The sequence below is a fragment of the Felis catus genome, chromosome C2 (genome assembly GCF_018350175.1).
Source record: "Felis catus isolate Fca126 chromosome C2, F.catus_Fca126_mat1.0, whole genome shotgun sequence".
NCBI classification, from domain to species: domain Eukaryota; kingdom Metazoa; phylum Chordata; class Mammalia; order Carnivora; family Felidae; genus Felis; species Felis catus.
Window position 1 is genome coordinate 83,495,148 of NC_058376.1, and position 14,399 is coordinate 83,509,546.

General features: G+C 43.0%; 1 protein-coding gene and 1 pseudogene across 4 annotated transcripts in view; one reads left to right on the plus strand and one right to left on the minus strand.

The window, feature by feature from the left end:
* The window catches only part of KLHL6 (kelch like family member 6), a 217,883-nt gene that overhangs the window by 19,248 nt on the left and 184,236 nt on the right, over nt 1-14,399 (plus strand). The window lies entirely within an intron of this gene.
* On the minus strand, nt 11,202-11,575 carry LOC109503546 (annotated as a pseudogene).

Consider the following 14,399-nt stretch of genomic DNA (forward strand, 5'->3'; position numbering starts at 1 on the left):
AAGAAAATTTAATCACTTTATTTCTTGCATCTATGGCACTTAACACAAATTTAAATGATCTTATCTATTTCCTTATTTTATTTTCTAGTTCCTTTACCCACCTGTAAATTTCATGAAGATAGAAACCTTTCCATCTTGTTCACACCCAATACTCTTGGCACCTAGAATAATGCCTGAAAGATAGAAGGTGCTCAATAAATACTCAGTGAATTGATGAATGAAAGGGGCAACACCCAACAATGAGTAGGTGTCCTCTGAAGGAACCAGATGGACCTGCATTAGAAGAGCCTAGAATGAAAGCACAGTGGCCCTAAAGCTTGTTCAGAGGGGAAGATGTTATTTGAAGCTGAGGTGTTTCAAGGTGAGGGCAAGGTGAGGCCACTGCCCCCACTCCACCGTGTTACTTGGAACAAGGGGTATAGTATCCTCATGGTCCAGAGAAGATAGATGTTAGAAGTAATTAGTTTTCTCTTTTCTGCAGCCAGAAGATGATAGAGAAGGCAACTTGAAGCTTGGGCAGACTCTCCCCAAGAAAATCCTATTAGAATGGCAAAAAGGGCAACCTTTTAACCATTCCACCCTGTAATGGTCATGCTGAGTCACAAATCCTTCAGTACAGAGGGTCCAAGTAAAGACCTCCCTCCTTGGGGATGGAGTGCTTGTGTCTTCTGGAGCCCTCAAGACCTCCTAAAGCTGAAAACTTATTTAGTGTGCACCAAACCAGTAGAGGATCCAAGGTGCTCGGATAAGATGCTGGGAGTCATAGAAGTGATGAGAAATTCTGGGATACCATCCTATTTATGTTTAGAACTTCCATCTCCTCCTCCACAACCAAATTCAAATTGCAAATAGCAATAGATGACAATGACCGTGTGACATTCCTGTGTGACAGAAAACACATGAGCATTGTGGGCAGACATCTGGGTTTGAATTCTCTCTCTGTCGCTCACTGGCTTAATGATCTTGGTCAAGTCACTTAATCTCTTTGAATCTAAATTTCTCTATTTAAGGAATAATTACCTTTGTTAAGTTGTTCAGGTTTAAGGGTCTGATACATGGAAAAGGCCTGACAAATAATGGTGTGATCATTATGGTGGGAGATTTTCTGCTTATAGCTCAGTGTGCTAAAACACTTCATAGGCATGATAAAATGCAAAAGCCTGCCTTACCTTTCTCCTACCATCTCTATAAAAAACCTTAGAGGATCTGAGTCTTTTAGTGAAGCTGAATGCTGTAAAGCAACAGTTGATTTCTTTTGGGTCAAGGTTGACATCCAGCATATCATTAGTATATTTTAAGACATGGAGACTCCTGTGATCCATGCTGGAAACAAAAGGCAATCTAATTCCAAGGGATAGGAAGTTGCCAGGAAGTAGCAGGGTTGAAAGGTGGCAGGCTGAATCATGACTTAAAAGATTAAGTCTAAACAAAGGAATGACATTCTAGCCTGGTTCATCTTCTCAGTAGACAAATGTAAACTATTTTCCAAAGGCTGTGAGACTACATTAATTACTCCACATGTCATTCAGGTTCCTCAAAGCCTCTGTTTTCTACCCATTTACCAATGACATCTTCCATATCCCCTCAAGCACTGGCATTGGATAATTGTTTGCCATGAGGGATTAGACAATTGTATATAAATGTGGGTGGTGGTAGCAGTCATGTTTTCTGTCATAAGGATGAAGAAGCTAAAAGAGCCAGTCTGAGAAAAATAATAAATCAGATGTTAAGAGAAGGAATGTTTACTGGTTTATTATCTGCCCTGGAGAGCCTGGGAGCATTCCTGGGCATGGGTTCAAAGTGATCTCTGTGTATCTGTAACAATTTCATTTTTCACACTTGTGTCAATTTGACTTAGGTTTTGTTACTTGTAACAGCAAGAGTACTATTTTTTCCCTCCACTTAAATAGCACTGTTTTATTGGTCCCAAGCGGGTACCATTTTTATAACCATTGTTACAAGTATTTGTAAACACTTCTCAAAATGCATTACAAAAGAGCTATCACATCCATTCTCTAAAATAAGACTCTTCTCAAAGTATCTTGCACAGAACATGCAAGAGTCCTGGGCAGTGCAAGTAAATGACAATGCTTGGTATATAGCAGCAGCTCTCTGACAAAAATGATTGCCATTATTATAACTGTTGCTGTTGGTACCAGTCCATGAAGATCATACCCTTAGCCTCATTGGGGGCATTCCTGAAGCTCAAATGTCAATGTGGTTCTCAGAGATAGTTTGGGGAGGGTGATAAATCCTGGCCCTATTAAATTAAATCCTTGCAGCTGGTTCTACCTGTGGAATAAACCTGTTCCTACCTTTCTCTCTCCATCCATCCATCCATCCATCCATCCATCCATCCATCCATCCATCTATCCATCCATCCATCCATTGTGTCATAAGCTAGGGAAATAATTTCCTTTTAGTCAAATCATCCAAGAAACAGGAATTTTTCAACCTTCCTGAAGGAGACCCCAGCAGAAGCTACTTGGGAGTGAGAGAATGGATCTGGTGGTGGGGTTCTATGAAGGAAGGCCTTGTTAGACCCCTGAAGTTAGAGTTTTCTTGTCTTTGGACAGTGTTTAGATGAGCCATTCCTGTCTGTTAGCCTCTAACAGCAGCTACAGGCTCAGGCTGATCCGTGTCCTGCCTGACCTCACATCAGCTTTCTGGCGTCCTCTGCATTTTCCCTGACTTTAATTACCCTGTAACAGCTGCTGCCTCCTTTCCTGGTGTTGCCCCAAACTGGGCCTGGCTTCCAGCTGGCTTCAGGAGAGCAGGCATCTAAAGAGTTGGAAGAAAATTTCTCCATGTCTCTGCAGAGGGGCGTTTGTCCTGATAGCATGACCTCTTTGAGTTGCAGAGTCTCTTTTTTGTAATCTTTGTTATTAGCAGTGGCATTTTCTACTATTTGAGTTCACTGTTGCCAGAGATAGGTGGAAATGCAGTGCATATCACATAAGGAATGTGTCCTTGGATGTGGATCACTTTCATTAGGCAGGGAACCAAAATGCCACTCAATTCTGTCTCTCCTGAGAGTCACGGTCATGAAAGCATACAATGCATGGAGAGCTAAGCAGCTGCACTGATATGCCAGAAAATGCCCTGCAAAGGCATCAGCGCAGGAAATAGCCCTGGGACAGTGACATCACATCAGCCAGTGCTCAGCCTCCAGGACTGAGGCCTCTTCTTGGACCTATGTCAGCAGCCTTGGGGTGTGGTACTGCTAGTTTTAAGGGGGTGGGACAGGGAACCAAGGAGGAGCAAATGCTCCTGGGCCTGGGACTGTGGATTCCTGGTGGCCTGATGCCATTCTTAGGACTGGAAATAGTCCTACTACAGGAGAGGGGCCAGGGCACAAGGGTCATAGGCAGGTCAGATGGGGGAGAGCTGTTGGCTTGAAGCAGGCTGTTGGCCTGAGCCCAGTGGCCAGGGTGGAGAATCAAAATCATCTCCCAAACAAGTACATAATCAGAACAGAATAAGGCGTGAAAACCGGGTCAAGGAGACTGGCTCAAGATGAAGGCTGTGTACAGCAAGTTTGTGAGGGAGTCCTCCTTCCCTGTGGGGCCTGTGTGATTCTGGGGGTGGGTGTAAGGGCTTGAAATAGCTGTTCAGGTGTACAGATGGAATGCAGAGCCTGGAACCTGGAGGAAGGGGAATCTTGCAAGTTCCTAGGGCTGTAGAACTGTGGGATTGATGGGATTCCTGATACAGTTGGCTGTTCTGACTATAAAGCTTTGTCTTATATGGATCTGTGGAATTTTGTTCATTTCCTTTGTCCATGATATGGACTGTTCTCATAGGAAAGGCACTTATGAAATTTGCAAGCCTATAAATAGCCTCCACTCTTTTAGGTGCTCTCTTTCAGACGCAGGATGAAGGCTTTGGTGTCTCCCATATGCTGAGTTATGGGATGCAGTCTTGCTAGTTTATAGGCAGCCTCTGTCCCCCTATAAACATCAGTGTGGCTTCTGCAGTCTGCTAATTTACAGCTTAGGTGCAAGTTTTTGGTTAAATGTCTTCCATCTTTTCTCTGCAGCTGCTCCCACCATGTCTTTCTGAAGTATTTTTTGTCATGCTGTCTAACCATTTTGTCCTCTACTAGCAGAAAAGGAAGCCTCTGAAAGTCTTAAATGTTTTTAAAAACTTATGCTTAAAAAAAAAAAGAGAGGCAAGTTAGAGAGAGCTGTGATAAACTTGAGAAACATCATATTACACACATTTTGAGGAATAATTAACTATTGGCTAAATCTGAAAAACACTAATGTAATGAAAACAAAGGGTCTAGTAGTAAAGAGGTCTCATTTGAGTCTCCAGTTAACAGAATGACCTCTGAAGTAACTTAGTCTTTTGGGGCCTCATGATCAAATGAGAGAGCGATCAGAGCAGTGCTTCTCAAATGGTGGTGTTACTACCTACCAGGTGGGTTACTTGGGATCTTACTGAAATGCAGATGCTGATTCAGTAGGTCTGGGTGATGAGACTCTGCTGTTCAGATTAGAATAGTTAAGGCTTAGGAGAACTTTACGGAGTTCTCAATCTTGGTTCTATCTCAGGATCTTCTTGGGAGTTTATTTATTTATTTATTTATTTATTTATTTATTTATTTATTTATTGACAGAGAATGTGAGCAGGGGAGGGGCAGAGAGAGAGAGTGAGAGAGAAAGAATCCCAAGCAGGCTCTGCACTGTCAGTGCGGAGCTCAAACTCACAAACTGAACTGTGAGATCATCACCTGAGCTAAAATCAAGAGTTGGATGGATGTTTAACCAACTGAGCCATGCAGGCCCCCTCTTCTTGGGGGTTTAAAAATAGACTCATAGAAACTACAGGTGCCCAGGCCCTACTTCCAATGATATAATTGGTCTGGGATGGGCCAAAGCACCAGTCTTTTTTTAAAAAAAGCTCTTGAGGGGCGCCTGGGTGGCGCAGTCGGTTAAGCGTCCGACTTCAGCCAGGTCACGATCTCACGGCCCGTGAGTTCGAGCCCCGCGTCAGGCTCTGGGCTGATGGCTCGGAGCCTGGAGCCTGTTTCCGATTCTGTGTCTCCCTCTCTCTCTGCCCCTCCCCCGTTCATGCTCTGTCTCTCTCTGTCCCAAAAATAAATAAATGTTGAAAAAAAAAATAAAAAAAATAAAAAAGCTCTTGAGGTAATTCTAATATACTGTCAGGCTTTTCTATTACTATGATGAACTCTAGGAGCCTATGAAAAAATGTATACACACGAACATACACATATATGCATATACACATGTGTGTGTATGGATGTATGTATGTGTATGACTGTACACACACAGTAAGAGTGTTCCTTTTCATTTTTTCAGGAATGTAGAAAATTACAATCTGCCCCCTTTCTGCTTGTTTTTTTTTTTTTTTAATTTTTTTTTAACGTTTATTTTTGAGACAGAGAGAGACAGAGCATGAACGGGGGAGGGGCAGAGAGAGAGGGAGACACAGAATCTGAAGCAGGCCCCAGGCTCTGAGCCATCAGCCCAGAGCCTGACTCGGGGCTCGAACTCACGGACCGCGAAATCGTGACCTGAGCTGAAGTCGGACGCTCAACTGACTGAGCCACCCAGGCGCCCCCCCTTTCTGCTTTTGATGTGTGAGTAGGGATGTCAGGGAAGGATCAGAGGAAAAGGCAAAATGACTGTCAGCCAAAGAAGCTACAAAAGTAAACAAGACCGGCCCTTTGCCTTGAGAAACCCGTCTAACATCTAGGAGTGCATGTGCCACTGTGTGGCAGCATTCCTGAGACAAAGTTTGTCAACCAAAGGGACCTGTCAGATCTTGGGCCATGGCCTGACCAAGATTTCATACTAAAACTCTTTGTCTTTAAGCCTAAGTCGCTAACACAATAAACCAGTAGGGCTAAACCACCTGCCAGTTGGTAATTTGGGAACTTTTTTCTAAGCTTGGAAAATTTGAATGCATTGACCGTAAACCAAACACCTGCAATAAAAAGGGGGAAAAAAGGTTTCCACTGTTTATTCAAGCTGAAGAAGTTCAAGTACCTGATTTCCATTGCATCATTCATTATAAAAGCAAAGGCCAAGAGAAATGGCTCTTTGAAATCACAACTGTCTTCAAGAATGGTGAATGTTGTTAAAAAACAACTATAAGTCAAGGCCTCTGTTCAAAGATTAAATGGCCCCTTTATTCAGTTGAGCCCCTTGAAGGGTTTACTTTAAGTTGGGCCTGGGGTGACTCGGAAGGAGGAGCTGAGTGGCTCACTTCAAACTGTGTGGAGAATCTGGCCCTAGGGTGTGGTGGTGACAGGAAAGCAGGGAGAGGAGAAGAGAGAGAGGCATGAGCAAGGCCAGGATGTCCCTGGCTAGGTGTGAGAAGTGAGATATGTCTGGTGATGAGTGTCCGAGAGACCTTTGAGAACAGGTTGTCTACATGAGTGTCAGCTGGTGTAGGGCAGCCCTGTAACCTCTCCCCACAGCAGCCTTGTGTTCACGTCTCAGGGTTCCAGGTGTAAGTGCTGGTCCCAAGTGAATCATATTAGGGCCAGGGTAAAAGAGCAGAATGCATGGCCGGGGAGGCTGGGAATTAGAGCTGAAGGAGCTATGAGAGCACAGTTCTTCCTGCCCTCTTCCATTTGCAGAAACCTCAGGAGAGCCTGGACTTTTCCACAGGCCCGGGATTGGGGCTTAAACCTGTCCTCTCTAGATCTCAAAGGGGCACAGCTACCCCAGCTGATATTAAGACCACATTTCAAGTAAGGTTTATTGAATGATGTGATGGAAGAAATGATTAAGATTTCGCATTTTCCTTATGCCCGTGCTTTGAACAATTACCCGTTTATGGGCAATTGGAAGTGGCTGAACCCAAAGGATACAAAGAGTGGGTTATTTAATTAAGTCAATTAATTGATTAATTTTTAAAAGTTTATTTTTGAGAGAGAGAGCACACAAGTGGGGGGAGGGGCAGAGAGAGAATTCCAAGCAGGCTCCATGCTGTCAGTGCATAGCCCATCGCACTGAACCATAAGATCATGACCTGAGCCAAAACCAAGAGTCAGACGCTTAACCAACTGAACCACCCAGATGCCCCCAGAGAGTGGGTTATTTTAGTATAATATATGGCTAGAATGAGGGGACTTCTTTTTTTTTTTTTTAATTTTTAAGTTTATTTATTTTGAGAGAGAGACAAAGTGAGCAGGGGCAGGTCAGAAATGAGGGGATTTCTTGACTTGCTACTCGAGAAAAGTGACTTATTGCGAATTTAAGTTCCGAAAGACTCAAAAACTACTAGACTGTACTTCTTTAGTGATTTGACTTTGGCAAGTTGTGGGAACACTGACCTTGATATTTGTCCAGAGAGGTGCAAGGCTTTAGTCCCAAACCACACAACTGGAGACTGTGCTCATTTTCCATTTCTGAATTGCTCAGAGCTCAGTGAAGTCACAGGTTTTGAAGAGTTACAGAGTTACTTGGCAGAAATAAGTTGCAATCTTGGCAAAAGTTTAATGACTTTGAATCATGTTTAACGTTTCCGTGGCTGCTGCATTTTAGGAAAGGATTTCCATACAGTTAAGTAATTTCACAGAAATGCTGTTTTCCTTAGTTATGATGATAATTTAAAACACATATAATATAAAAGCACTAATGCATTTTGCTCCCAGTGCATGGGCTGGGGAGTTGGTAGCAGAGCTTCAGCATGGGACTATGCTGAGGGGGCATGCTGGGATTGAAATCCTGGCTGAGTTCCTCTTACCCAGCTCTGCACCCTGAGCAGGGCTACATCTGCTGGGGAAGAAGGGATGCCTTTTTTAATGTGCCTGCCAAGGGTGCTTCATAAGCAGGCAATTGAAAAACCTTACTTAGCAAATGATACTGCATGACATCCTTGTCTCCCTTAGGCCATTCTGAGATGGGTTATCCCTTTGCAGGTGCCCACATTGAAGATAGGCAAAAGGAAACTTGGATGTACCTCAGAACGGATCCCTTTGGACCGATCAATTCTTAGTTGCCTTGGGAAAATTAAAATAGTTTAGCAGACTTGCTATTTTTTTTAATTAAAAAAATTTCTTTAAAATATTTATTTATTTATTTATTTATTTATTTATTTATTTATTTATTTATTTTAAATATATATTTTTTTCAACGTTTATTTATTTTTGGGACAGAGAGAGACAGAGCATGAACGGGGGAGGGGCAGAGAGAGAGGGAGACACAGAATCGGAAACAGGCTCCAGGCTCTGAGCCATCAGCCCAGAGCCTGACGCGGGGCTCGAACTCCCGAACCGAGAGATCGTGACCTGGCTGAAGTCGGACGCTTAACGGACTGCGCCACCCAGGCGCCCCTAAAATATTTATTTATTTTTGAGAGAGAGAAAGAGAGACAGCGTGAGCAGGGAAGCGGCAGAGGGAGACACAGAATCTGAAGAAGGCTCCAGGCTCCAAGCTGTCAGCAAAGAGCCTGATGTGGGGCTCAAACTCATGAACTGTGAGATCATGACCTGAGCCAAAGTCAGACGCTCCACTGACTGATGCCCCTCCCCCCTTTAAAAAATTTTTAATGTTTATTTATTTTTGAGAGAGAGAGCATGAGTAGGGGAGTGGCAGAGAGAGAAGGAGACACAGAATCTCAAGCAGGATCCAGGCTCTGAGCTGTCAGCACAGAGCCCAACATGGGGCTCGAACTCACAATCCATGAGATCATGACTTCAGCCAGAGTCAGTTGCTTAACCGACTGAGCCACCCAGGTGTCCCTGCGGACTTGTTATTCATTCTAGACAGCAAGTCTCCAGATGTTCCTGAATTAGCTTTGGCTTGCTTTATTAATGTATTGCATTTTTAAGAGCTTACAGATAAAAACGTATTATGCCCATGAGGCATTCTCAGAGTCTTTAGAGTTTCGGAGGTGAGGGGTAGACGCCAGACCATAAGCTCCATGAGGGCATGGGCCTGGTTCTTTCATTTTCAGTGCTGCATGTCTTGCTTTTAACACAGTGCTTACCATAGAGTATGCACTCAATAAATATATTTGGGGCGCCTGGGTGACTCAGTTGGTTAAGCATCTGTTTTCGGCTCAGGTCATGATCTCGCGGTTCGTGGGTTTGAGCCCCGCGTCGGGCTCTGTGCTGACAGCTCAGAGCCTGGAGTCTGCTCCAGATTCTGTGTCTCCCCCTTTCTTTGCCTCTCCCCTGCTTGTGCTGTCTCTGTCTCTCTAAAAAATAAATAAACATTAAAAAAATTAAAAAAAAATTTTTTTGATGTTTATTCTTGAGACAGAGACAGAGCATGAACATATTTTTAAAAATATATGTTTGAGTTAAGTATGAATGGTGCTCTGTGGAGGTAGACCAGGACAAATTTCATACAATGGCTGACCAGAGACAAAACCATATTTATTTGGGGACCCATCTAAAACAATGCCTTCTTTAAAATAACTTTTCAGGGAGCTGTGTTTTGTGTTAGTAAGAAGAGCTAAGAGTCAATAAGATTTTATAGAATTACATGTTTATTTGTATTTAACCCTCAACATTCAAGTGACTTTATTGATGATAGAGCTGCCTGAGAAACATGTGTGTAGGGCATTCACTATTTTATTTATCAGATTTTACTGAATATCGACTGTGCCTGACATGAAGGAGATACAAATATCCAAGACATAGTTTCTGCCCTCATGTTGCATATCAATATGTGTAATACAGGAATGGTTACTGTAATAGATGTTTCTAATAAAGGGTGTCAGGTGCCATGGCAGAAATGCTCCGGGTTCTCTGTGAACAAATTTGAGACACATCTAAGCCAGTCTGAGTAGGATGAAGGAAGGATTCTTGGAGGAAGTGGTGTTTTTGAATTCCTCCCAATATATATGGTTCCTTTGGATTGGGTGGGCTGTGGCTTTCCTATTTTCTCAGTCTTCAAAGGTGTAGTCCCACTAGAGGTTCTGTCCTGGGTTTGGCCACCTCTCTTTCCATGGAAAGCAGCTTACACCTGAAACTTAGACCTGAAAAACTTCACCGCTTACCCCCGCGCTGCGGATGCTACTTGATTTTGTGAAGGAGACCAGAATTGTACTTACATATCTTCTGACACTGGCCAAAATGTGTTGAAAAGAACCTAAGTAACCTTGTACTTAGGGATTTCTGAATGAAAAATAACCACTTATTTAAATGTTTCAGCTATAATGTTTACTGATTCTAAACTGGCCACATTCTTAGATTAAAAAATCGGATTCGATGTTGTAAAGTTTAAGATTCTCTTTTCAAGAATAAAAATTCAAATAACTTGTGTTCCATTCCTTAGTGTTAATTTTGTGAAGAACAGTAAAACAAGATGACACTACAAAAACTGGACCCTCTATCCTTTTTTTTTTTTTTAATTTTTTTAACGTTTATTTATTTTTGAGACAGAGAGAGACAGAGCATGAACGGGGGAGGGTCAGAGAGAGGGAGACACAGAATCTGAAACAGGCTTCAGGCTCTGAGCTGTCAGCACAGAGCCTGACGCAGGGCTCGAACTCATGAACTCACGGACCGTGAGATCATGACCTGAGCCGAAGTCGGCCACTTAACCTACTGAGCCACCCAGGCACCCCATGGACCCTCTATTCTTGGTGGTAGCAAAATAAAGAGCAAAAATTTGATTTGGGTTTGTCTCAATTTAAATAGAGTTTGTAGTATGTATGTAATTATCTATTGGTTGCACCCACGTCCTGTTCTCACTTAGGGTGCATTTTGAAAGGGGAGAAAATTTAAACTTATTGGTTATTAAAACAAGAGGCTAATAATATTCTAGATAGTAGGTGGTACTCAAGGCACTTATTGGTTGATTCATAGCTCCGCTGCTCGGTCAACGGTTGAAATGGAAAAAGATGTGATGGTTTGCAGTTATCTACAGATCATCTCCATCTGGATGACCCCTTTATACTTTAAACCCAACCCTAAACCTATATCTGAGCTCATCAGCTGCTGTGTCAACCCTGCTCTGCCTTCGTGCCCCCTGTCTTGGTAAAGGGTATCACCATCCATCTAGTTGCCCAAAGTAGAAACCTGGGCATTTTCCTTTATTTCTCTCTTTTCTTGTTTCTCTTGCCCCTCACTCCTTACTTCTCATTACCTACCAAATCCTGTTGGCTCTACCTTTCAGTTTTTATTGATTGATTGATTTATTGATTGTTGTCCAGGGTTTATTAAAGATGTTACAGCACAGCAGAAAGAAATAGTTCCATGTGGTATTTTGAAGTCAATTCATCCCAGCTGTGGGCTGGGTGACCTGAAGTTTGGATAGACTGCCAAAGTCTAAGTTTCATTTCCTTTAGTGTCAGGATCTACTTCAATGATTTCCTGATCCAGGACTGAGACCTCAGGAACATAATTACTTCTTTCTCTCTCCTCCTGCTGCAGCTTGATGGAGATACCTGTCACTGGGCCTCTCTGAATCCGTTTCATCAGTTGTGTGACACCAGCCTGCTATCTTGTTGCTGAGCTTCTTGCTGGAATAATGACGATCTCCTCTCACGCACTTGTTGGTGTGGAAGTCATTGCCCAGGCACGTGTAGTACTTCTCCATGATGACCTGGGCACCTTCTTCATGGTTTTGGTGCAAATGCAGCCCATGCTGATGGTTTTGGTAAAAGATCGGCTCTACCTTTTAAATGCTACTTGAATCCATTCATTTTTCTCCACCCTTAGGGATACATCCCTCAGACCTCCATCATCTCTCACTTGGCTTGCTGGCAGGTAGCAGCTTTCTCTTTTCCTTACCTTCCTTTTTACCTCACTCAAAGCCATTTTCCACATAACATCCGAGCTGATCTTCATAAAGTGCACATCTAATTGTCCCTCACTTGCTAAAAGCCTACAGAGGCCCTATACTGCCTCTAGTTAATGTCCAGGGTCCTGTGGCTCACAAAGCCCTGGAGGAACAGGTGCTGGGGGTCTTTTCAGCTTTGTCTGTTGCCCACCCCAATTTCCATGCCACAGTCAGCTTCCTTCTGTTCTTTGAATATTCCTTCCTCCCTCTTGCTCTAGGCTCCTCATGTTTTCCTTATATTTTAAGTGCTTACCAATCTCCTATTTGTGCTTCAGATTTCATCTTAAATGTGGCTTTTTCCATGAAAGCTTTTCCTGACTTTCTCAAGTCTACATCAGGTTTCCCTGTTAGGGGGCTCCTATACTTAGGGGGCTATATGTCCTTGGTCATAGCCCTGGTTGTGTCATCATTGCTTGACTGATTTCTCAAGTAGTTGATGAGACACTTGAAGATGAGGCTGTCTGTGTCTCAGTGTTGTATCTCCAGTAATTACCACATGGTTGGTGCTCAATAAATATTTGTCTGTAGTTCATGGGAATCTAAAAGGGATGATTGCCCTCAGAAAGATTTGATAGCAAATATAATAAAATAATTTTTTAAGGAATTTTATTCTCAACTCCATCTCTATTCTTTATAGTTCTGACCTCCAAATACTGTAAAGTTTTGACGAGTGCATGTAACAGGATAGCCTGCCATGGTAGAAAAAGCCCCAGATGTAGCCAACTTTTTTAAGGCTCTTACAACATGCCAGGCTGTGTCTGTGTTATGCACACTACACATATTATCTCATTTAATCCTCATAACAGCTTTATTGGATAGATATTGTTATCTTCATTTGGCAGATAAAGGAATTGAAGCACAGAGAATCAGACCTCTGTTCAAGTCAATGCTCTGTCACCTATTAGCTGTGTGACCTTGGTCAAACAACTTCTCCTTCTGAATGTTCATCTTCTCAGCCATAAAATGGAGAAAACACTCGGTGACAACTTGGCTTCCAGATTTTTGGTTTTCTTGCACACCGTGTATATTACACCTTGGCCTCCCATAGGAAGGTCACTGATACAGTGCTGGATGTCATTGAACGAATGAATGTGAGCTGCAGCATGGTGATGTTTCAGCCCACCAGCCATCAGGACAGCATTAGCAGCATAGCTAGTATGTTTGCTCAGTTAAATATTTTGTTGCAACTTTTCCTTACTATACTATAAAAATATATGGAAAATGAAAATAAAAGTTCTGATGCTAGTGATTAATAAGAATAGCTAACAGTTATTCAGCACTGTGCCAGTTATTAAGCTATTGGCTCTTAGCCTCAAACCCACTCTTCTATATTCTGCTTTGTGATGCAGGGACTGGGACTCTGCAAGCCACATTTTTCCTTTGCCAGCCGCTTCCTTTTAGGCTCTGTCAGTAAGCGACATTAGAGGGAGATTGCATGGCTAGATGAGGAGGAAGGGACTTACTCTTTCCTCTTTGCCTCTGTTTTTGTTTTTTTTTTTTCCTGGTTGGCTTCCTGTTCCTGACATCAGCATCCGGCAATGCTGCTTCTTCTGCTCTGGCAGAGGCAGTTCATTCCAGAACCAGTTTGCTATGGTTCAACTGTGTCCCCTAAAATTCATATGCTGTAGTTCTAACCCTCAGTATTCCAAGACGTGACCTTATTTGGAGATAGGATCTTTAAAGAAGCAATCAAGTTAACATGAAGTCATTAGGGTGAGCCCTAATCCACTATGACTGATGTCCTTATAAGAAGAGGAAATTTGGACACTGAGATATGCATAGAGGGAAGACAGTGTGAAGAGACATAGGGGGAGGAGGCTGTCTATAAGCCACAGATAGAGGGCTGGAACAGATCTTTTCTTCACAGCTCTCAGAAGGAATGCACCCTTCTGATACCTTGATTTTGGACTTTTAGCTTCCAGACCTGTGATACAACAGATTTTTGTTAGGTCATCCAGTCTGTGGTACTTTGTTATGGCAGCCCTAGCAAATAACATACAGTTCGATCTAGTTTGAGGTTTTACCATCTCACAAAGGCAAACTCATTGTATCTCTGCAGAGACACCAGCTCAGATAGCTGGCACCTCTTTTGGGAAGCCTGGGTCCCAAACCACTGGGGTTCTTCTCCAAGCTTCTGAGTTGTAATAATGACAACCTCTTCCCTTTGTTCCCCAAGCCCTGTGAACTGCTTCCTGCTGTTGCTACCTCTGTGATAGCTGCGTGTTCTTTTTGCCTTTTCATTTACTTAGTTGACAATTATATATTACCTAGTTAAACATTCTCTATTTAAAATTGACCTGCCTCAGGGGAAGGTTTGCTGCTGGCAGAGCCTTGGGGGCACTACCCTGGCCTGGCAGAGCTATGGAGGTGGGGCCCCAGTAGGTCTGGAAGGCCAGGCATCAAGCCTAAGAGGGTTTTTCTCCAGACTGAAGATCTAATGGCATTTACCTTGCTGGGTTTTGTACTTACTTGAAACCTATCCTTCCTTCCTTCTTTCCTGTTCCTCCCTTTGGAATGGGAATGTCTGTCCTATGCCTGACCCATTGTTGTATTTGGGAAGCACATATAACTTGTCTGGTTTCACAGGGTCACAGCTGGAGAGGAATTTTGCCTTGGGATGAATCACAA